Source organism: Vicugna pacos, unplaced genomic scaffold, assembly GCF_048564905.1.
Source record: "Vicugna pacos unplaced genomic scaffold, VicPac4 SAC-SAT, whole genome shotgun sequence".
Taxonomy (NCBI): Eukaryota; Metazoa; Chordata; class Mammalia; order Artiodactyla; family Camelidae; genus Vicugna; species Vicugna pacos.
Genome location: NW_027328721.1, coordinates 19,702,672 through 19,728,328, shown reverse-complemented (window position 1 = coordinate 19,728,328; position 25,657 = coordinate 19,702,672). Strand labels below are relative to the sequence as shown.

General features: G+C 38.5%; 1 long non-coding RNA gene across 8 annotated transcripts in view; it reads right to left on the bottom strand.

Moving 5' to 3' along the window:
* Positions 1 to 23: 23 nt before the first annotated feature.
* Positions 24 to 25,657, bottom strand: part of LOC140692163 (uncharacterized) — a 36,296-nt gene continuing 10,662 nt past the window's right edge. For 3 of the 8 annotated variants that reach the window (XR_012067747.1, XR_012067750.1, XR_012067743.1), the window contains 5 exons: positions 22,406 to 22,568; positions 21,739 to 21,858; positions 17,106 to 17,247; positions 857 to 3,678; positions 24 to 568 (listed from right to left, as the gene is read on the bottom strand). This is a non-coding gene — a long non-coding RNA (uncharacterized lncRNA). Of the gene's footprint in view, positions 569 to 856; positions 3,679 to 17,105; positions 17,248 to 21,738; positions 21,859 to 22,405; positions 22,569 to 23,312; positions 23,446 to 25,657 lie in introns of all 8 variants that reach the window. The other 5 variants (XR_012067748.1, XR_012067749.1, XR_012067744.1 and 2 more) reach the window with 5 other exon arrangements.

The following is a 25,657-nucleotide window of genomic DNA, read 5'->3' as shown; positions in this document are numbered from 1 at the left end:
CTTTATGCTCCTGAATTGCAAAATTTAAAATGGAAAAAACCCCTAGATTTTATTATTATAAACTTAAAACTTACAAAAAGATGATGCTGTAAATGACATGAAATAATACAATGAAATTACAGGGAAAAAAAAAAAAAAAACAAATGAAAACCATACCAGAGAAGGGAAGTTAACTTCCTTTCGGGAAGTGGGTTGATTTTGAGAATTAGGAGATGACAGTGCTGGTGGTTGCAGAGCTCAGCCTGTGGGGGTGGTGATGCCTGAATTGGCTCTGGGTTGTCTAGAGGTGCAGGTGTAGGTGCAGGAGGAGCCACAGAAGCAGGCTCAGGGTCTCCCTGTAGGACTGATGGAGTGTGACATGGCTCTTTATTTTTCTCAGGTGCAGCCTCAGGTATCACTACAGGGTTGGTGGATTGGGGCCCAGTCCTTGGTCTCCTGCAGGAGCAGATGCAGTTTCTCTGCCGGAGTGGTGTTTTCTCCTCTCGCTCTGCATCTCCTGATGGATCAGGTACTTCCTTTCTTTTGTCCCTGGTGTCTTCTCCTTCTACTATCTCCTGTGGTTATGTATCTGTAGGAAATGAAGAGAGATTTAAGTCTTATGGATGTTCTACAGCTGTGAGAGAGGAAAACTTTACCCACATGCCTCCCTTTCCATGTACATTTTCAAGGACAGAAATCGTCCCAGAGCTTTATAGACAAGCCTTACCCAGAAACCCCCAACAGGATATGTTCTGTGACTACATTCCACCAGATGGGTGGTCTGAGGCCAATATTTGCTCTGGTCCCGGAATCCTCACTGTGTGAGCCAGTCCTCACATCCGCTTACACACTGGCATATCCCCACTGCCCTTCTCACCTTCAGGATCTGCCTAGGTGGGCTTCAGGCGATCCAGCTGACTCACAGGAAGGTTGGCCTTGTACTCCAGGTTGAAGCCATGTGTGCTGAGCTGCCCCTCATTGCCAGGTAGGACCCTGGGGACTGGCCTGGGTGGTGTCTGGGCAGGAAGCCTTCACCATTCATCTCTGGGCCCTGGTTTGGGAGATCCCTTTGTGTCCACACTCACCCGGAGCCTGTGCTGGCCCTCGGCAGTGTGGCATACCAGCCTCTCACTCAGGGAGGTGGAGTGGGTGTTCTCGCTTACCAGCTCCTGTCCGATCTGTGGTGTGGGGCTCTGCAATGACAGTGACCAACAGCTGGCCTGGCCCGGAGATCTCAGAGCCCTGCCTGGCCAGCATCACTGCCTCTTCTGCCCACTCAACCCTCTGCTGCCAGATAAGACACTTAGTGCTTGGTGTGCTCACACAGTCACCCGGGAGAGAAGACACACCCAGAGGGCTTGGGCTTCACCTCAGGCAGAAGGGCCCTACCCCGGGTCTCCATGTCCCAGCCGGCCAGCTTTGACCCGGGTTGTGGACGTGCCTGGCCCGCCAGGCCTCTGACCCTGTCTCAGCCTGCTCTTGCTTGAGGCAGATCTCCCCACATGACCACCCCACCTCCACGGTCCAGGAAGGGGACGTAGGTCTACCTGGCTGGGATCCAACTGGCTGTCTGCCCTAGGCCTCCCTGTGTTACCTTTGGGTCCCTCAGGGTAAAGGGCAAAAGGCACCCGGAGTGAGACCTGACCCAACGTCTGCAGCGTCGGTAAAGGCCCTCACTGGTGCTTTCCTGAGGCCAGGGCCTTGGGACATTGGGACACGACAGGACATGTTTGAGCACTTCCAACCGAGTGAGCTGGGTAGGGAGCTTCTCTAGAAAGTGGGAGCCTGGTTACCTAGGTTCCAAGTTCTGTTGGGCTCTATTGCCAGGGAAGTGAGGTCACATCCTGGGGTCCCCTTACCCAAGCTTCCTCCACACGCAAAGCTCCCCAAGGGCCTTTCTGGGCTGCTGATTGCATGTCTCCCACCCCCATGCCATGTCCACACACAGTGACAGCAACTCAGAACACCCCAGAGCCCTGGGGAGGCTTTGGTGCAGCCAGGGCCCCAGCTCTAAGGACACAGCTGGGTTCAGACCTGGTTCCCTCTTCTCAGCAGTGCTGTGACCCTTGACAAGCCATGTGCCTCTCAGGGCCTCCCCAATCCCCCATCTGCACTGTGGGGCTCATTCTTGCCTCTGCTCCCTAGGGAAGCCTTCATGTCTATAGAACCCTAAACCCCTACAGCACCTGTAAATCCTTGTGCTGGCATCACAGGAAGCTCATGCACAGGCTCAGAAAAGGGAGGGTTAAATAGAGGGCTGGTGCAGTGTAGAACACTCCCCACACAGGCCTGGGCCTGCAGAAAATCACACTCCTTGTTGCCTGCTTCACCAGCTCCCTGTGGGCGGGTTTACTTTAAATACAATTCTCACTTCATCTGCTACTGGCATACAGCCTTCTAGGTCCTCCTGTTATGTTCACATTCAGGCCCAGTGTCCCATCTTGGCCTCTGTGGTGGGCTGCCCCACAATGGCTCCCTGCTTCTTTGCCTTCTGATCACACATCTTAGTGTAATCCCCACACCCACCTCTCCATGGTGGATGGACACTGTGACAGGATTCTGACAAGTAGACTGACTTATGAAAATTGTAAGACATTTACTCATTCTCATCTCCAGTGTTCATTCTCTCTCTCTCTCTCTCAGTGTCTGTTTGTCTGTCTTTTCTCCCTTTCTGCCTCTCTGTGTTTCAGTCTCTCTTTCCCTTATATATGTGTTTATATATATAAATATGTGTGTGTACATATATATGTGTGTATATATATGCGTGTATGTACTTACGTGTGTGGATTGATAGGGCCAAGGGTACATCACTTCTAAAGACACCTTAATAACAAACTGATTATTTTAAATTCATATTACTGAACCAAAAAACATCATTGAAAGTTGTGCAAGAGCTTTGGTGTGATCAACTCTAAGGATCAGCACTGCTGGGGAAGGGATCAAACTATGGCACTTTCATGCATCCTGCACACTGTTCTCCCAGAGAGGAATGTCCACTGACTCTCACCTCCAGGGGATCTGCTGGGGCCTCTGCCTCCTCACATTGTCACCAGAGCTGGTTGTCACCACGCTGAGAGCTGCCAGCGTGCTGGGGACCAGTGCTGTCTCCATAGTGTGTGCAACTGCGTGTGTCCTCGCCTGAGAGGCCAAGCATCTCTAACAGACACTGGCCACCTGCACTGCCTCTCATTGGAATTGCCTGTGTTTGTTCTGTTTCCTTTTAGAAAACTGAGTTTCAAGAGATCTTTTCACCACAGGAATTTGAAATCTTTCTCGGACCTTGGGTCATAAGGGATGCTTTTCCATGTTGTGGTTTGTCTTTTCAGACGTCTTTCTTGGCTTTTCTTTTTTTTGTTTTCTGTTTTTGTTTGGTTTTCTTTTGCCACAGGAAGAGCTAAGCATCTCCATTCTGGCTCTGGTTTCACACATAAAACAGCAGTGCTTACCCTGAGATTATGCACATAGTTACTAAAAGGACCTTATTTTGTACACCTCATGTTCAATCCGTCTGGATTTCCCTTTCAAATAGCAAAAATGCTTTTTCAAGTAAAAAAAATCACCATCAACAGATGACTGGATAAATAAGATGTGCTATATTTATGCAATGCAATACTATTCAGCCATAAAAACCAACAACATAACGCCATTTGCAGCAACATGGATGTTCCTGGAGAATGTCATCATCCTAAGTGAAGTAAGCTACAAAGAGAGAGAAAAGTACCATATGAGATCGCTCATATGTGCAATCTAAAAAAATAAAATAAAGTAAAAAACAGAAACAGACTCATAGACATAGAATACAAACTGGTGTTTGCCAGGGGGACGGGGGTGGGAAGGGACAGATTGGGATTTTGAAATGTAGAATAGATAAACAAGATCGTACTGTATACCACAGGGAAACATAGACAGGATCTTGTGGTGGCTCACAGCAAAAGAAAGAGGCAATGAATGTATGTATGTTCATGTATACCAGAAAAATTGTGCTCTACACTGTAATTTGACACAATATTATAAAATGAGTACAACTCGGAGAGACAAAGAAGATGGTGGAGTAGAAGGACGCTCGTAAGTCACCCTCTCCCACAAATACACCAAGACCCACATCTACAGACCCACTCAGCCAACCAGAGCACCTACGGAATTCTGACAGAACATCGCCCTCTTCAAAAGATAAAGACACCAAAAAATGTGGTAGGAGAAAAGGAAAAAAGAAAGAACAAAAGGCAAAGCAGTGCAGGACGGGTCCTGTGGGGAGGGAGCAGCAAAGGAGGACTGGCGCTCGCTCTCTGGGTCTCCCCTCTCCAACTGAGAGGCCAGCGGGACGGAGGGGGAGCCTCCGAGGCTCGGATCTGTACAGAGCAGCCCTGGTCTGACAGAACTAAGTTAAACGGGCACAGAGCGTCCCCCCGACACCCAGCCTGAGACGCGGGCCGGCAGCGGCAGGCAGGGCCAGGTTGCACAAGCCGGGCGGAGGACGGGGACAGCTGCACGGAGGCAGCCCCGGGGGACTACAAGGGGCTGCGCGCCGTGGCTGTGGGTGCACAGGGCAGAACAAACTGGGCCCTCCATAACAGCAATGTTGATGTGCTCTCGGGGGAAGGGTGCATACCCCCATCTCTGAAAACCCACGGAAACTTTTCAGGGGAAGAGAGGGGGGCTCAGGCACAGCCGCCATATCCCCCGGCGCTGAGCACCCAGGCGGGGGCGGGGGCGAAACCTGCACCCGCACCGAAGGACATAGCAGCCTCAAGGGCCAGACTGAGACGGGCCTACAGCCCGGGGCAGATAGGATCCTTCCACCCTGGTCCCTCAGGGAACTTGCTGCACAAAGACAACCAAGGAGCTGGGTTTTGGCTCGGAGCAGGGACAAGGCTGTCCCTGGGTCTTCCCGAGCCCACCTGCGGAGTGCCGACCAGGGCGGCGCAGGTAGACGGAGAGCGGCCCCCCGCCTGTCAGGCAGGAACACAGCCCCTGACCGAGGTGCTGGGAGGGGGCACGACCCCGCCCTCCTACCTGGCCAGTCTGCAACATCTGACTGCGGCATGCGGAGGGGCAGTGACCCGCCCGCCCACAGCAGAGGAGAGCTGCACCTGACCCCGTGTTAGGCGGGGGCACGATCTGCTTGCCGACAGGTGCTGGGAGCAGCACAGAAGAGGGCACCAACGGAGGGCCTCTGAAAACAACAAGCTGAGCTTCCAAAACAGGACGAAGACAGAAAGACTTCACATTAAAAGCACACAGACTCCAGGAGAACACCGACAACCCCCCCTTTTTTTCCTTTTTTTAAAATCTGTTTTTACCTGTTCTATTTTCTATTACTCTCTTAATTCTTACTTCTTAATTCATTTCTATTTCTCTTGGGTTTTGATGTCCTGTTATTGATTAGACACAGGTTTCAAATACATCTATTCATCTACCCCACCTTTTTTAAAGGTTTTAAAAGGAAGTCTCAACGCGATTAATACTCTGCTTCAACTCGATCTTCTATTATTCATTATACACTGTTTTCAAACCCTCTTTCTCCCTTCTTTTAAAATTCTCTCTCTTATTTTTTCTTTTTTCCTAAGTTCTATTCCTAAATACGCATTAGATAGATAAAATCCTTAAGATTCAAAATAGACAACTGATACTCCATAAACCACAGTGCCAGAGAGGTATGAGCAAGACGAAAAAGCAGAGAAACCTTTCCCAATTAAAAGAACAAGAGAAATCCCCTGAAAGAAAGATCAATGAAATAGACATCGATAGCCTACTAGATCAAGATTTAAAAAAAGGAGTGATCAAATTGCTGAAGGAATTGAAAGAGATAGTGTTTAGAGATATAAAATATGTCAAAAATGAAATTGAAGCTATAAAGAAGAGCCAAGTAGAATGGGTAAACTCATTGACAGAGATGAGGAATGATCTAATAGCTGTGCAAAGCCGACTAGATAATGCAGAGGAACGAACTAGTGATCTAGAAGACAGGGCAATAGAAAGCACCCATTCAGAAGAACTACAAGATAAGCAAATAAAAAATAATGAAAATAGCATAAGGGACATATGGGATAATATAAAGCGTCCCAATCTTTGCATAATAGGGGTCCCAGAAGGGGAAGAAGAATCAAAGGGGATTGAAAAGGTTTTCGAAGAAATCATGACTAAAAACTTCCCAAACTTAAAGAAGGAATCATATCCAAGTACAGGAAGCTCAGAGGGTCCCAAACAGGAAGAATCCAAATAGACCCACACCAAGACATATCATAATCAAAATGGCCAGAGTCAAGGATAAAGAAATGATTCCAAAGGCAGCAAGAGAAAAGCAAAGCGTAAGTTACAAGGGGACCCTCATAAGGCTCTCAGCTGATTTCTCTACACAAACACTACAGGCCAGAAGGGAGTAGTAAGATATATTGAAAGCTCTGAAAGAAAAAAAGATGCAGCCTAGGATACTTTATCCAGCAAGGCTATCCGTTAGGATAGAAGGAGAAATAAAGAATTTCACAGACAAAAAAAAGCTACAGGAGTTTAGCAACACTAAATCCATGCTAAAAAAATATTGAAAGGGCTATTCTAAATAGGAAAGCAGCAGGATGCTACAGAAATGAGAAACTCACAACTGGAAAGGTGATAACTCATGAATTACAAATAAAGAAAACATGAAATTATAAAAGAAGACATACAAATCACTGAGAGTGTGAGAGGGAGGCAGGGAAATATAGAATATTTTTTTCCTTTCTTTTTTTAAATTTTTTTAACAGTAGGATGGGTTTGAGATCATGTTACTATCAGTTTAATAAAAACAGTTATAGTAATGGGTTAATAGATTTACAAAAAAGGGTAACGAAAAGTCAAAAATTTACAAGGGAGTCACAAAAATCAAATAAAATCCATGATAATACAAAGGAAAATTACCAACCCACAAAAGGAAGAAGAAAGGAACAAAGAGGATATACCAATTCAACTGCAAAGATAAGTTCAAAATGGCAATAAACACACATCTATCATTAATTACTGTGAATGTTAATGGACTAAATGCTCCAGTCAAAAGACATAGAGTGGCAGACTGGATAATAAAGCAAGAACCTTCAATATGCTGCATACAAAAGACCCACTTTAGGGAGAAGGACAGATATAGATTGAGAGTGGAAGGATGGAAAAGGATATTCCATGCAAATGGAAAAACCAAAAAAGCAGGTGTTGCAGTACTAATTTCAGACAAAATAGACTTTAAAACAAGGGCCATAAAGAAAGATAAAGAAGGACATTTTATAATGATTAAAGGAGTGATACAAGATGAAGATATTACACTTGTTAATATATATGCACCCAATATAGGAGCACCTAAGTACATACAAGAATTACTAACAGAGATAAAGGGGGATATTGATGGGAATACAATCATAGTTGGAGATTTTCACACTGCATTTACATCACTAGACAGATCTTCCAGAAAGAAAATAAATAAGGCAACAGAGAAATTAAATACTAAAATAGAAAAACTAGATTTGGTGGATATTTTCAGAGCATTACACCCCCCAAAAATAGGATATACATTCTTTTCAAGTGCACATGGAACATTTTCCAGGATCGATTATATACTTGGACACACAAAAAAAAAACTCAACAATTTTAAGAAGATAGAAATTATCTCAAGCATCTTTACTGACCACAATGCCATGAAACTGGAAATCAACAACAGAGAAACAAAGGAGAAAAAAAGGAAAGCATGGAGATTAAACAACATGTTATTGAAAAAACAATGGATCAATGAGGAAATCAAAGCTGAAATTAAAAAATACCTTGAGACAAATGATAATGAAAGCACAACCACTCAAAACCTATGGGACACAGCAATGGCAATGCAAAGAGGGAAGTTTATAGCGATACAGGCCTTCCTCAGGAAATAAGAACAATCGCAAATAAACATATTAACCCACCACTTGAATGAATTAGAAAAAGAAGAACAAAAAGCCCCAAAAAGCAGCAGAAGGAAGGAAATAATAAAGATCAGAGAGGAATTAAATACAATAGAGATTAACAAGACCATAGAAAAAATCAACCAAACCAAAAGCTGGTTTTTTGAAACAGTAAATAAAATCGACAAACCTCTGGCCAAACTCACAAAGAAGAAAAAAGAGAGAGCACAAATTAGCAAAATAAGAAAGGAAAATGGAGAAATTACAACAAACAAAATAGAAATACAGAATATCATAAGAGAATATTATGAAAAACTATATGGAAACAAACTGGATAACCTAGAGGAGTTGGGCAAGTTTCTGGAAACATATTGTCCACCAAAACTGAATAAAGAACAAACTAAACACTTGAACAATCCAATCACTAGAAAGGAAATAGAAATAGCAATTAAAAAACTCCCTACAAATAAAAGTCCAGAACCGGATGGCTTCACAGGGGAATTCTACCAAACATACAATGAAGAACTCATACCAGTCCTTCTCAAACTCTTCCAGACGATTGAAAAGGAGGGAATACTCCTAAACTCATTCTATGAAGCCACCATCACCCTGATACCAAAACCAGGCAAAGACACTACAAAAAAAGAGAATTATAGGCCAATATCATTGATGAACATAGACGCCAAAATCCTCACGAACATTTTAGCAAATAGAATCCAACAACACATAAAAAAGATTATACATCATGACCAAGTGGGGTTCATCCCAGGGACACAAGGCTGGTTCAACATATGCAAATCAATCAATGTAATACATCACATCAACAAGAGAAAGGACAAAAACCACATGATCATCTCAATCGATACCGAAAAAGCATTTGATAAAATTCAACATCCATTTATGATAAAAACTCTCGCAAAAGTGGGTATAGAGGGAACATATATCAATATAATATAAGCTATATATGACAAACCTACAGCCAGCATAGTACTCAACGGTGAAAAACTCAAAAGCTTCCCACTAAAATCTGGGACAAGACAAGGATGCCCACTATCACCCCTCCTATTCAACATAGTCCTGGAAGTCCTAGCCACAGCAGTCAGGCAAGAGAAAGAAATAAAAGGGATCCAAATTGGAAAAGAAGAGGTAAAAGTGTCATTATATGCTGATGACATGTTTCTATATATAGAAAACCCTAAAAGGTCCACACAAAAGCTACTAGAGCTGATTGAAGAATTCAGCAAGGTAGCAGGTTACAAAATTAACGTTCAAAAATCAGTTTCATTTCTTTACACTAGCGATAAATCAACAGAAAAAGAAAGTAAAGGAACAATCCCCTTTAAAATAGCACCCAAAGTAATAAAATATCTGGGAATAAATCTAACCAAGGAGGTGAAAGAATTACACACAGAAAACTATAAACCATTGATGAAGGAAATTAAAGAAGACTTTAAAAAATGGAAAGATATTCCATGCTCTTGGTTTGGAAGAATCAGTATTGTTAAAATGGTCACACTGCCCAAGGCAATCTACAGATTTAATGCAATCCCTATCCAATTACCCAGGACATATTTCACAGAACTAGAACAAATCATAATAAAATTTATATGGAACCATCAAAGACCTAGAATTGCCAAAGCATTACTGAAGAGAAAGAAAGAGGCTGGAGGAATAACTCTCCCAGACTTCAGACAATACTATAGAGCTACAGTCATCAAAACAGCATGGTATTGGTACCAAAACAGACATATAGACCAATGGAACAGAATGGAGAGCCCAGAAATTAACCCACAAACTTTCGGTCAACTCATCTTCGACAAAGGAGGCAACAATATACAATGGAATAAAGACAGTCTCTTCAGCAAATGGTGTTGGGAAAACTGGACAGCAGCATGTAAAACAGTGAAGCTAGAACACTCCCTTACACCATATACAAAAATCAACTCAAAGTGGATTAAAGACTTAAACATAAGACAAGGTACAATAAACCTACTAGAGGAAAACATAGGCAAAACATTTTCTGACATACATTTCAAAAATTTTCTCCTAGAAGAAATAAAAGCAAGAATAAACAAATGGGACCTAATGAAACTTACAAGCTTCTGCACAGCAAAGGAAACCAGAAGTAAAACAAAACGACAAACTATGGAATGGGAGAAAATTTTTGCAAATGAAACCAATGAAGGCTTGATCTCCAAAATATATAAGCAGCTCTTATGACTTAATAAGAAAAAAACAAACAACCCAATCCAAAAACAGGCAGAAGACCTAAACAAGCAATTCTCCAAGGAAGAATAACAAATGATCCATAGGCACATGAAACAATACTCAATATCACTAATTATCAGAGAAATGCAAATCTAAATTGCAATGAGGTATCCCCTCACACCAGTCAGAATGGCCATCATTCAAAAGTCCACAAATGACAAATGCTGGAGAGGTTGTGTAGAAAAGGGAACCCTGCTACACTGCTGGTGGGAATGTAGTTTGGTGCAGCCACTGTGGAAAACAGCATGGAGATTCCTCAAAAGACTAGGAATAGACATCATATGACCCAGGAATCCTGCTCCTGGGCATATATCCAGGAGGAACCCTACTTCAAAATGACACCTGCACACCAGTGTTCACAGTAACACTATTTACAATAATCAAGACATGGAAACAGCCTAAATGTCCATCAACAGATGACTGGATAAAGAAGATGTGATATATTTATACAATGGAATACTATTCAGCCACAAAAATCTACAACATAACGTCATTTACAGCAACATAGATGTTACTGGAGAATGTCATTCTAAGTGAAGTAAGCCAGAAAGAGAAAGAAAAATACTATATGAGATCACTCATATGCGGAATGTAAAAAACACAACAAAACATAAATGCAAAACAGAAACAGACTCATAGACATAGAATACAAACGTGTGGTTGCCAGGGGGATGAAGGGTGGGAAGGGACTGGGATTTCAAAATGTAGCATAGATAAACAAGATTGTACTGTGTAACATGGGGAAATATAGACAGGATCTTGCAGTGGCTCACAGTGAAAGAGAATGTGACAATGAATGTATGTATGTTCAAGTATAACTGAAAAATTGTGCTGTACACTGGAATTTGACACACCATTGTAAAATGACTACAACTCAATAATAAGAAAAAGTTTGAAAAATAGAAACTGAGAGGATGGAATAATATATTTTATGCAAATGGAAATGATATGAAAGCAGGAGTAGCAATACTTATAACAGATAATATAGATTTTAAAACTAAGGCCACAAAGGGAGATAAAGAAGGACAGTATATAATGATCACAGGAGCAATACAAGATGAAACTATTACACTCCTTAACATATATGCACCCAATATAGGAGCACTTAAATATATATATATAAAAATACTAACAGACATAAAGGGAAAAGTTAATAAGAATACAGTCATAGTAGAAGAATTTAACACCACACCAACATTTTTGGGCAGGTCTTTCAGATAGAAAATCAATAAGGCAATGGAAATACTAAATGATACATTAGAACATTTGGAAATGGTTGATATCTGTAGGACATTTCATGCCTCCAAAACAGAATAAACACTTTTTTTTTCAAGTGCTCTTGGATCATTCCCTAGGAAAGACCACATAGTCAGGCACATAAGTAACCTCAAACAAATTAAGAAGATAGAAATTATTCCAATCATCTTCTCTGACCACAATAGCAGGAAACTATAAATCAACCACAGGAAAACAAATGAGAAAAAATGACAGCACGGAGAATAAACAGCATGCTAGTAAAAAAGCAATGTGTCAACGACGGAATCAAAGAAGAAATTTAAAAATACCTTGAGACAAATGACAATACAAATACGACCAGACAAAATCTATATCTTGCCGCAACAGCAGTCCTAAGAGGGAAGTTCAAAGAGATAGAGATCTTCCTAAACAAACAGACAAACAAACAAACAAAAAAACAAAACTCAAATAAATAACCTCACCTACCACCTAAAATAATTAGAAAAAAAAAAGAAAAAACAAAACCCAAAGTACAAGAAGGAAAGAAATATTAAAGATCAGGGGGGAAAGAAATAAAACATAGATTAAAGAAACAATAGAAGAAATCAATCAAAGCAAGAGCAGGTTTTATGAAAGACTAAAAAAAATTGACAAACCTCTGGCCCAGCTCACCAAGAAAAGAGAGCACACACAAATAAACAAAATAAGAAATGAATGGTGAGATTACAACCAACACCACAGAAATACAAACAATTCTAAGAGAATATTATGAACACCTATGTGGCAAACAATTGGACAATTTAGAAAAAATGGAAAAGTTTCTAGAAACATACATCCATCAAACATCCATCAAAACTGCATCAAGAAGAAATAGATCATACAAACAGACCAATCAGTAGAAGTGAAATAGCATCAACAATTAAAAAACTCCCTGCAAACCAAAGTTCAGGACCAGATAGCGTCACTGAGGAATTCTATCAAACATACAAAGAGCTCATGCCAGTTCTTCTCAAACTCTTCCAAAAGATTAAAGAGGAAGGTATACTCCCAAGTTCATTCTATGAAGCCACCATTACTCTGATAGCAAAGCCAAAGACATTAACAAAAAGGAAATCTATAGGCCAATGACTTTGATGAATATAGACACAAAAATACTCAATAAAAAGTTGCAAAGTCCAACAACACTTAAAAAAGATCATACACCATGATCAAGTTGGATTCATCCCAGGGACAAAGGATACATAAATGAATCCATGTGGTACACCACATTACCAAGAGAAAGGATAAAAATCACATGTTTATCTGAATAGATGCAGAAACAGCATTTGATAAAATTCAACAACCTTTTATTATAAAAACTCTTATCAAATTGGGTGTAGAGCAACATATCTCAACATAGTAAAAGCTACTTATGACAATGCTACAGCCAGTATAATACTCAATGGTGAAAAGCTGAAAGCCCTCCCACTAAAATCTGGAACAAGAAAAGAATGTCGTGTTTCACCACTTCTATTCAATATAGCATTGGAAGTTCTAGCCATAGCAATTAGACAAGAAAACTAAAACAGTTCCAAACTGGAAGAGAAGAGGTAAAATTGTCATTATAGATGGATGACATAATACTATATATAGAAAACACTAAAAGCTCCACACAAAGACTATTAGAGCTGATAAAAGAAACTGGCAAGGTAGCAGGATACAAGATTAACATCCATAAGTCAGAGGCATGTCTTTACACTAACAATGAAATATCAGAAAAGGAAAGTAAAGAAGTAATTCCTTTTAAGACTGTATCAAAAAAGAAACAAAACTTAGGAATAAATCTGACCAAGAAAGTTAAAGTCTTATATGTGGAGAATTAGAAAATGCTAAGGAAATTAAAGAGGATTTAAAGAAATGGAAAGATATCCCATGTTCTTGGATTGGAAAAATTAATATTGTTAAAATGACCATATACCCAAAGCAATCTACAGATTTAATGTGATTCCTATCAAATTACCCAGGAAATTTTTCACAGAACTAGAACACATCATACTATAATTTATATGGAATCAAAATAGACACAGAGCTGCCTAAGCATTACTGAAGAAAAAGAACAAACCTGGAGGAATAATCCTTCCAGGCTTCAGACAATACTACAGAGCTACACTAATCATATCAGCATGGTTCTGGAACAAAAACAGGCATATGGATCAATGGAACAGCATAGAGACCCCAGAAATAGTTCCACAAACTTTTGGTCAATTAATCTTTGACAAAGGAGGCAAGAACATACAATGGAGTAAAGACAGTCTCTTCTGCCAGTGGTATTGGGAAAACTGGACAGCTGCATGTAAATCAATGAAGTTAGAATACTCCCTCATACCATACACAAAAATAAATTCAAAAAGACTTATAACTTTAAACATAAGACAAGATACTATAAACCTCTTAGAAGAAATCATAGGCAAAACATTATCCCACATAAATCTCAGTAATGTTCTCCTGGATATTCTACCCAAGCAATAGAAATAGAAGCAAAAATAAACAAATGGGACCTATCTAATTAAACTTATAAGTTTTGTCACAACAAAGTAAACCATAAACAAAACAAAGAGACAACCTACAGAATGGGAGAAAATATTTGTAAAAGATGAATTTGACAAGGGCTTAATCTCCAGAATATTTAAGCAGCTCATACAACTTCGTAAGAAAAAAACATAACCAATTAAAAAATGGGCAGAAGACCTAAGCAAGCAATTCTCCAATAAAGACATACAAATGGCCAAAATGCACATGAAAAAATGCTCAATATCAGTAATTATCAGAGAAATGCAGGTCGAAAGTACAGTGAGGTATCACATGACAACAGTCTGAATGGTCATCATTCAAAAGTCCACAAAGAGTAAATTCTGGAGAGGATTTGGAGGAAAAGGAATCCTCTATATTATTGATGGGAATGTGGTTTGGTGCAGCCATTGTGGAAAACATTATGAAGAGTCCTCAAAAGACTAAAAATACACTTACCATCTTATCCAGCAATCCCATTCCTGGGCTTATGTCCAGAGGGAATCTTAATTCAAAAAGATACATGCACCCCAATTTTCATAGCAGCACTATTTACAATAGACAAGACATTGAAACAACCTACATGTCCACTAACAGATAACTGGTAAGAAGTTGTGGTGTATTTATACAATAGAATACTACTCAGTCATAAAAAAGAATACAATAATGCAATTTGCAGCAACTTGGATAAACCTGGGAAATGCCATTCTAAGTGAATTAAATCAGAAAGAAAGAAAAATTCCATATGATATCACTGAAATGTGGAATCAGAAAAAAAGGCAAACTTATTTACAAAACCAAAACAGACTTATTTACAACACCAAAACAAACTCACAGACATAGTAAACAACCTTATGGTTACCAAGTGGTTAAGGATGTGGAAAAGGATAAATTAGAGTTTGAGATTTGCAGATACTAATTACTATGCATAAAATAGATAAACAAGTTTATACTGTATAGCACAGAAAACTCTATTCATATATTGTAGTAACTTATAGTTAAAAATAATATCAAAATGAAGATATGTTGTTCCTATATGATTGAAGTATTGTGATGTACACCAGAAATTGACACAACATTGTAAACTGACTATACTTAAATAAAAATATATTTTTAAAAATGGGGAGAAAACAGACATTTCTTCTAAATAGACATTTCTCCAAGGAAGACATACAGATGGCTAACAGGCACACGAAAAAATGCTCAGTATCACTAATTATTAGGGAAATGCAAATCAAAAATACTATGAGGTTTCACCTATTACCAGTCAAATGGCCATCATTAAAAAGTCCACAAATGATAAATGCTGCAGAGGATGTGGTGAAAAGGGCACCCTCCTACACTATTGGTGGGAATGTAAATTGGTGCAGCCACTTTAAAGGACAATATGGAAGTTAATTTAAAAATTACTAGTTAACATGTGATCCAGCAATCCTACTTCTGGGCACATATCTAGAGAAAAATATAATTCAAAAAGACACATGCACCCCAATGTTCACAGCAGCACTATTTACAACAGCCAAGACATAGAAACAACATAAATGTCCATTGATAGATGACTGGATAAAAAATTGTGGTAAATTTTTACAATGGAATCCTACTCTACTACATATATATATGTACTTGTATATATATAGTGTATATATATAATATCACTTGCAGCAACATGGATGACCTGGAGATCATCATTATAAGTGAAGTAAGCCAGAGATAGAAAATTTCTACATTTATAAGTGGAATCTACAAAAAAAAAAAAAAAAGACACAAATGAACTCACCTGCAAAACAGAAACAGACTGACAGACATTGAAAACAAACTTATGGTTCCCAGGGATGAAAGGGAGTGGTAAAGGATAAATTGGGAGTTTGAAATTTGCATATACTAAATACTATATATAAAACAAATAACAAGTTCATACTGTAAAGCACAGGGAACTATTCAATATCTTTCAGTGACCTATAATGAAAAAGAATATGAAGACAAAAATATATATGTATATGTATATATATGACTGAAATATTATGCTGAACAGCACAAATTACACAAAATTGTAAACTGACTATATTTCAATTACAAAATGCATAAACATAAGAGAATAGCATATGAAATACAATTTAGGGACCTGTGGAAATTATTGAAGAACTGGAGAGACCAGCTTCAGTTAGATTAAGTCGAGAGGCTTCTATTACCTTTTCACAGATAGACCGAATGAAGATACAAAGCAGACAATAGTAACTAATGTTTGGAGACCACAGAGAAAATGGAGAGGGGTTAGGCTGGGGCCACCGTTCAGTACATAAGTCTCATGGGCCTCTGGCTTGTGCTTCTGAATTGTATGTCCTATGCCTTTTAATGAACATCTGAGTTGTACAGAGATGAGAGAGTTTACAACTGCAGACCCTGAATTCACCGTGAATCCTGTTTAGTCCTGCAGTATTCTAAGCATTGCTGGAAGGCTGTCTGTCATTTTAGTAATAACAGATTTATAACTTCAATTTATTGAGCATTTGCTATATAGAAGGCACTTTACATATCAACTCACTGGAATTCTTAAAATTCCTAAATAATTGTTGAGTCATTTCACAGATGAGAAACTTGACATTTGTATCAGGCTAATCTATCCACAGTTATGGTTAAGAATCAGCAGTTTGTTGACACTGTCTGCCTTATGCACTTAAAATTGGTGAAAATTACAGCTTTGTTACGTGTTCTCAAAATTTATAATAACCAATAAAGAGTCATGACTTTATTTGAGCATGTCCAGGGTATTTCACACTATACCTCAGGTGATAATTTTGTCAATAAACATTTGTTGTTTTCCAGTGTCTATATATTCCTGATTGTTTTTGAAGGATATAAATAAGTCAGCACAGAAACAGCAAACAAGGTCTGAGCCAACTGTACACAAAGTCCCCTTGCCCAGCACCATCATGTCAAATCTCTGCACACAGAACTGGTCAGGGAAGCCCCATCAGAACCCGAGCATCTGTGAACTTTTACAAAGTAGTGACCTGAAGGAAGTAGTGTGGATGTCCATCAAGAATTACAGGCCTTGGTGGATTCATCCCAGAGAAAATTCTTCAGAGATGTGGTGCTAGAAAACTTCAGCCATCTGGTCTCAGTGAGTCTGTCAACAATGACTTCTTTACTTAAGTATCCAGACAAGCTTCCACATACCTCAGACCTCAATCAGCCCCGATTCATGTCTGGTCAAAGCAACGACAGCTGTCTGAAGATGTTTACATCTAGTTTGTCCATCACTACACTGGTGCCTTCCTGATCATAATTCTTGTACTCAGTTCTTTCTTGTATCCAATCTCTAAGACACAAAACAGTGCTGGAAAGTCAGTGATTATTTCTTGCATGAATGAGTAAGTGAATTAAAGATTTACTAAGTAAGTGTAATACTCTAAGCATTAAGCTGTGCAAATTAAAATAACATCGTAGAAAGAGCAGACATTTCCCTTTTCTACATAGAACTTAGATTGTTCTGGTGGAGCTAACATTTATTGGATTGTTTTTGACAAAAAAAAATAGTTCAATCAACTGTGGAGTCATCTAATTCCTTTCTAGTTGAAAACACTGAGCATTCTTCACTCTGTCTTTGCTCTCAGTTCTCTCTGCACTGGCAACAAAAGAGTCTCACTATCTTGCCTTGGAATCAGAGTGATCTTTCTCCTCTGGTGAAACCGTGAATGTTTTCAGTTTTCAAGATGTTTTTCTTCCAGCAGATATTCCTTATGGCTTAGTGTAGACTGAGCTGGAAATAAAAATCAACTTCCAGCTTCTCTCTGGAAGGAGCTAGACTGCACATCTATCTCATGTGCTGACCTTCCCAGCTGCTGTCTAAAGTCTACGTTCTAACTCACTCCTCTCTTTGGAAGCTGGCAGGGCCCTCTGGGAGCTTGAGCTGGCAGGGGGGTAATCTCTGCAGCTTCTGCCCCTCACTTGCCCCAGCAAAAACTACCAGGGCCCAGCTTCTCCCTGGAAGGAGTCTGACTGCACATCCAGCACCCAGACTTTTCCAGCTACTGCCTGACTCTTTGTCCTCTAGCTTGTATGACACTTAGAGCAAATGGAGCCCAGCACTCATTAGTCTTCTGGAGTCTGCAGAGAACAAAGTGGCAGTTCCTCATGGCCCTGCAGGCTTTCCCACAACTCCCCCTACCCCGGCTTGCTCCAACAATAGAGATCAGCTCCTAGCTTCTCTACAGACAGTGTCAGGCTACACATGCAGTGCCCCAGCTTGTCCAGTTGCTGCCTGAGGGCTGGCTTCTAATTTGCCTCTCTTGGGGCACTGACAGTACCTCAGTCTCCTGGGGGCACCTAAAAAAGGCACTATGAGTAAGAACAAGGTTTGAGATGTACCTAGAAACTCTGGCTGGGCTGACTTGTGCCAAACATTTCTGACATAAGGCAAGACTCCGAAGATTGGGAGAGGAGGCTATTTGGTCTAAGGCAAATAAACTAACATGGAGTCAAGAAAAATGAAGAAACAATGAATATATCCTAAGAAAAAAACAAAACAAAATGAAAACAAAGATACACTCCAAGAACAATGACTGTATGATATGGAGATAAGCGATATACCCAACAGAAAATTCAAAATAGTGTTCCTAAAGATTCTTTCTGAGGTCAGAAGAGTAAAGTATGAAAAAAAAAAGGGGGGGGGGAGAATAAAATCATGTGAAAATAGTTTAAAGGAATTATGTTACATTATTCAGTCCAAAGACAAAACATTGGAGGACCAAGAGGAAGAGAGAAAGAAGCAGAAAAAATATAGAAATAAATCATATCTGAATTTTGTTCCAAACCTGAGGAATAAAGCAGACATCCAGGTCCAGAAACCCCAAAGGACATCAAGTAAGAGAATTCAAAGTGAATCACATCAAGACACACTATAATCAAATTGTCAGAATTTCAAGACAAATAGAGACTGTTGAAAGCAGCAAGAGAAAATCAACTTGTTATATAAATACAGGGTAATTCCCATAAAACTACCATTTGATATTTTCAGGAGAAATTTTGGAGGCCAGAAAAGACTGAGATAACATAAGCCAAAATATTGCAAGGTAAAGAAAAACTGCCAACTAAGATTGCTACACCTGTCCACAAAAGAAAAAAAAAAAAAAAAAGAGAGAGAGACAGAGAAAGAATTTCTCAGACAACCATACCTAAAGGAATTTAGCAAGAACTTTCTTAAAAGCAATGTTAGAGGGAAGTCTTCAAGTTGGAAGAAAAGGATACTAAACAGCAACTCAAGAGCAGAAGACAAACTGAATCTTAATGGTAAAGTTAAATATATACAGAAAAACAGAATACTCTATTACTATAATGGTGGTAACAAATTGCTACTAATACTACTATAAAAGTTAAAAGATGAAAGATTTAAAATAACTATAACTAAATTAGATTGCCAGATACATAATAGAAGTAGATGTATGTAAACTGTGATATCAGTAGCATATAATATGAATGGAGAGATAGAGGCGTCTTATGTGCAAGTGAAATTAAGTTGCTGTCAACTTAAAATAGGCTGTTATAACTAACAGGTATTGCAAACAAGCCCCTCGGTAACCACAAAGAATATACCTGTGGTAGAGAACAAAAAAAGAGAAAAGAAATAAAAACTTATTAATACCAAAAACAATGGAACACAAAAGACATGAAAAGAAAATGAGAGAAAAACTGCAAGACAAACAGAAAACAGTTCAAAAATGACAACAGTAAGTCATTCTTGATCAAACATTATTTTAGCTGTAAATGGGCTAAACTCCCTAATAAAAAGATACATAGTGGCTGAATGGTTTAAAAAGCCAAGCTCCACCTATATGCTGTCTACAAGAATTCATCTTAGATTTAAGGACACACATAGGCTGAAAGTAAAGTGATGGTAAAAGATATTCCATGAAAAGCTGACCGAAACAAAGCAGGAGTGGCTATTATACTTGTCCCAGACAAATGTGATGTTTAGCCAAAAATGGGACAAAAAATGTATTATGTAATTATAAACATGTCAATTCACTAGGAAGTTATAACAATTGCAATTATTTATACACATCTAATATAAGATCATCTTAATATGTAAAGCAAACATTGACAGATCTGAAAGGAGAAATTTAATGCAATACAATAGTAAGCATTTCTATATCTGATTATCAACAGTGGATAGAACATTGAGACAGAAATCAATAAACAACCAGTGGACCTAAACAACACTTTAGACAAATGGACCTAACAGACATACACAGAACTTTTCATCCAGTTGCAGAATAATTCACACTCTTTTCAAGTGAAAACAAAACATTCTCCAGGATAGATCACATGTTATGTCACAAAAGGGACCTTACAAATTGAGGAAGATTGACATCATACCAAGAATCTTTGTTGCACCATGAAATGAAACTAGAAATCAATTACAGCACAAAATTAAAAAACTCCACAAATACGAGGAAACTAAATAACACAATCTCAAATACCACTGGGTCAAAGGCAAAATCAAGAGAACTGCTGATTATAAAATTTGAATTTGAGAAGTCATAACTCACCTCTTCTCTCTAAGACTTTTAGATAAAACTAGACTCATCACAAGGCAGATGTCTGTTATTTATGACTTATTAACTGTGACTAATGGCAAATTATACCTCTACATGGAACAGAACACCTCTCATGTGAAACATTTTCCTAAGTGCTTAGGAGTATTGATTTTCAAACTGAGGTCATGTTTAAAGTGTTCTGTATAGAAATCAGTGAATTAATTGTCAATGTCTATTACTCACTTCAATCACAGAGAATTCAGATGCCCAGCCCTGCACATGACTGAACAGGATTCATGCAGATCTTGGGGTTAGCAGGTGCAGATTCTCTAATAACTACACACATCAGATGTCCATTACCAGACGTGTGGACAAAGTCAGCATCACAAGCCTGTCGCTCCAGGGATTTCTACACTGAAAGATGGCCCTAATCTGGCCCTCCAGTGACCTGAGTTCTCCCATTTCTTTCTGTCTTCTTTCTACCTCTCAGCTTTGATGGTCATACAGCATTGCTTCTTCAGGGTCGCACTCACTCTCACTGGTCTGACAGTAACAGAATCTTCCAATAAGGTTCAGGTATTTCAGTCCTTCAAAGATTTCCACAAGATCCTATGTGCTGCTCTATCTACTGCAGTTTCTCTCATCAACATACAGCCATATTTAAGGAAAAAATAAAATTTATACATTGTTTTCCAGTGTTTAAATGTGAACGAAGTTTCCTTACAAAATGAAAACTGGATGGATTTATACAAGAGGGAAGATAATTATGTTATTTAAAATTGGCAGCCATTTTCAGAGGATGCAGTTACTAATCAAAACTATGACACTGAATTCAGGTCAGATCGCTGACCCCTCACTATCCTCCATGCTCCACACTCACAGGAGCCCTGCTGTTGTCCCCTGTGCCTCCTGCACCTGTGCTGTGTTCAGCTGACCTCATTCTGACACATACGCCAGCACAACTAGAGAGTGAGCCTCTGCTTCTTCAGTCTCCCTCCACTGTGTCCACTATATGACTAATGCACATCAGAAGCCAATCAGCCATGAGTGAGGCATCTTTCCCCTGTGCCGAAGGGACTGAGACAAAGACAGCCGCTCTCATATTGGTGTAATGTGAAGACTTTCAACAGCACAAATACTGGGAAGGAGAATATTCAACTTCTGGGCCACAAAACATCTCAGGGACCTAGGGAAACATAACCAGAGCCCCTTAAATCTTTTATTACTTCTTGGTTTTATAGAGAAGATTCAGGCCTGTGGAGAAGCCTGCTTACCTACTGGCAACAGAGAAAGAGGAAGGACCTGCTTCTCTGTGATTGAACTGTCAGGATCACAGCTAACCTCCATCAGTCTCTGGATTTTCATTTACAAAAAGTTCAAGCACTAAGACACAACTGAAAAAGGAGAAAGAAGCCAAGACATTTTATAGTTTTCCACAATACCCAGGCTCACCTGCCACAAATCCCCTAACCATCACCTGGCACTGTGCTCTAAGAGAAACAGAGACCATTTCTCCTCTCCCAGATTCAGAACTAATATGGCTTTACATGCAGCTGCTCATATAGAAAATATGAATTCTCTTAATTTACATACAAGTAAATAAATTCATTGAATTTTATATGTTAATGAGTCCATGCTACTTAGAGTCTTACTCAATTCCCCCAATCCTGAAACCCAGGAGGCCCTGATTAACACATGTGTATTTCACTCTCCACCTCTATGGAAGCCTCTCTGAAATTACTCAGATTTACTACTCTTTGTTTATTCACTGATTCTCCAGTATCCAACTCAACCCTCTGGAAACCTCATTCCCTCCCTATCTACCCTGCCCCTACCCCTCAGGATACACTTATCCTCACACATCCTGCCTCTACTATGTAGGGTTTTAAGTAATGTCACTTCCTCAACAATGGCTTCTGTCCCATGTAATTGGTTACTTACCAAGGAACTTATGAATTTACTCCATAAGAGTAGTTTAATTAGTAATTAGTACTCCATGCTGAAGAGTTCAGTGACATCCAAAGCTCAAGTTTCTCAACATGTGTATCATAAATGGAACATCCCATATGTAGGTTTCACTGAATATGTCACTACTTCATGAGTCCTGTAATACAAATGGTAAATCACGATTAATAGGAAGAAAATCAAAATAAGTCTGGTTGATGTATGTCTTCTTTTTAACAAAATATTTTCCATTTAATGAGGTAAATCAAGTAAACACAGTTATGGAACATATATTATGTCTATAGATTATTTCTTTTTTTTTTTTTAACAGTCTCAAAAGTAACTTTCTCAACTTTGCACAGAAGTGTCATTGTGGATTCTTTTTTCTCAGTACTGTAGAAAATCTGAAACAAAAAGTTCTGTGCTTGTCTTTATTTAAAATAACTTGTAATGTATCTGCATTCTCTCAGATTATGGGCCCAAGTGTGTCCATCTATGTCTTTCTACTATGGTCTGTCTTTGTCTACATGGTGCACATGGATGCTTCAGCCTCACCCCATGTTCTAGTGTATTCTCAGTGCTGTCCTGCCTGTGAACAGTTGTAAGCTGTTCTTCTGAGGGGGAGCAAAGTCTGTAATAACCTACATTGCAAAGTCTGTAATGACCTACATTGCCATCCTGGTGACATCACCCCACAATATTTTTTATTTCATTTCTGATATCTTCTTTAACCCAATAGTTTATAAGGAGTATGCACATTAATTTTCACACATTTGTGAATTTTCTTATTTTCCTCTGTCATTAATTTTTGGTTTATACCATTATTATCAGAAATGATACTTGATATGATTTCAGTCTTCTTACATTTGCTGAGCCTTGTTTTGTGACTTTATAAAGGACCTACCTAGAGAATGTTTCTTGTGTGCTTGAGAAGAACGTCGTTCTGTTGCTACTGGGCAGAATATTGTGCATATATCTGTTAGGTCTATTTCTTTAAAGATGTAGCTCAAGTAAATATTTATTTATTTATTTTCTGTCTTTAAAAACACAGACTGAGAGTGAAGGGACAGAAAAAGATACTTCAAACAAATAGGAAAAAAAGGGGTGAGTTACACCTAAAACAGTCAAAAATACATTAATCTAACAAAGGTCAAAAAAGGCAAAGAAGGTCATTATATAATGATAGAGGAGTCAATCCATCCAAATAAATGTAACAATTATTAATATTTATGCATCCAAAATCAGAGCAACTAAATATATGTATAGCAAAAACAAGCTAAAAGGCAGAATAAACTACACTATGATAATTGTTGAGAACTTTAACACCCCACTCTCCACAAGTGATAGATCATCCAGACAATAGTTCAATACAGGATCTGTTGATGTGAACAACACTGAAGATCAAATGGTCCTAACAGTCATATATAAAATATTCTGTCTAACAAAAGTTGAATATACATTCTTCTCAAGTGTACAAAATTTTTTTTCTAGACGAGACCACATATTATGTCATATATCAAATCTCAACAAATTCAAGACTGAAATTATACCAAATGTCTTCTCTGATCATAGTATAAAACTAGAAATCAGTAGGAGGAAGAAAACTGGAAAGCTAATGAACACATAGAAATTGATCAACACTCTCCTGACCAACTAATGTATCAAAGAATAAATTTAAGAGGAAATAACAAAGTGTCTTGAGACAGACTAAAATGGAAACAAAGCATACCAAAGCCCATGAGATATAGCAAAACCAATTCCGACAGGGTGGTCTATTACAATAAATGCCTAACTTAAGAAATAAGAAAGAGCTCAAATAAACAATCTTACTTTTCTCCTCAAGGACCTGGAAAAAGACCAAACTGAGCCAAAGTTAGCAGAAGGAAGGACATAATAAAGATTACAGCAGAAATCAATGTGATAGACAAAACAACAGTAAAATTTAGCAATATTAAGAGCTAGTTCATTAAATAAATAAACAAAATTTTGAATTTTTTGCTACACTACACAAGGAAAAGGAGAGAGGAACAAAATCAACAAATTATAAATGATAGAGAAGACATTGCATCTCTACCACAGAAATAAGAAGGATAATAAGTTACTATGAACAACTACATGCAGATAAACTAGACAACCTAGATAAATGGAAAAAAAAATTCTTAGAAACATATCTAGCAAGAGGGAATCAAGAAGAAATAAAAAATCTAAATGAACCATTTACCACTGTGGAGAATAAATCTGTAATCAAAACTCTTCAAATGAAGGAAAGCTCAAGATCAGATGGTTTCACTGGTAAATTTTACCAAATATGTAATGATTTAATGCCAATCCTCAAGTCTTTTAAAAAATAGACAAGGAAGGAAAATTCCCAAATTCATTTTACAAGGCTAGCATTGCTTTCAAACTGCCAGAGAAGAAAATTTAGGCCAATAACCCAGATGAATGTAGATTTTAAAAAATACTAGCAAATCAAATAAATGTGATGCCATCTCATTAATAGAACAAAAGAAAAAATATAATGATCAATAGACACAGGAAAACACCAAACAGCCTAGGTATAAAATGAATGTAACTCAAGGCCACGGTTCAAAACATACTCAGTAGTGGAAGTCCGAAACTTTCCCCTAATGTCAGGAACAAGGCAAAGGAGCCCACCCCCACCGCTCACTCAGAAGAGTAATGAAAGTCCTAGCTGGAGCAGTCAGGTAAGGAGGAGACAGGAAAGTCATCAAAACTGGAAAATAAGAAGTGCAAATATCTCTAGTTTAAGATAACATGATTTTATCTATAGAAAGTCCTAAAAACTTCACCAAAATCCTGTTAGAACTAATCAGCATAATCAGTAAAGTTGCAGAATAAAAATTTTAAATGCAAAAATCAGTCATATCTCTATACACTGAAAATTACCTGAGGACTAAATTCATCCAAGGAGATAAAATATCACTCTATGAAATAAACTAAAAAATACAGACAAGTGTAAAGTTATCCCTTGCCCATGAATTGGAAGAATTATATTGTTAAAATGCCCATCCTACACAAAGCCATATGTTGATTTAATTCCTATCAAAATCCAGTGGCATTTTTTAAAGTAGGAAAAAAAAAAAACAATACAAAAATGTATAAGGAAACACAAAAGACCTTGTACATACAATGTTGGAGATATTGCATTCTATATCAAACTATAATATAAAGCTATAATAATCAAAATAGCATGGTACTGCCATAAAAACAATGGAATAGAAATGAGAG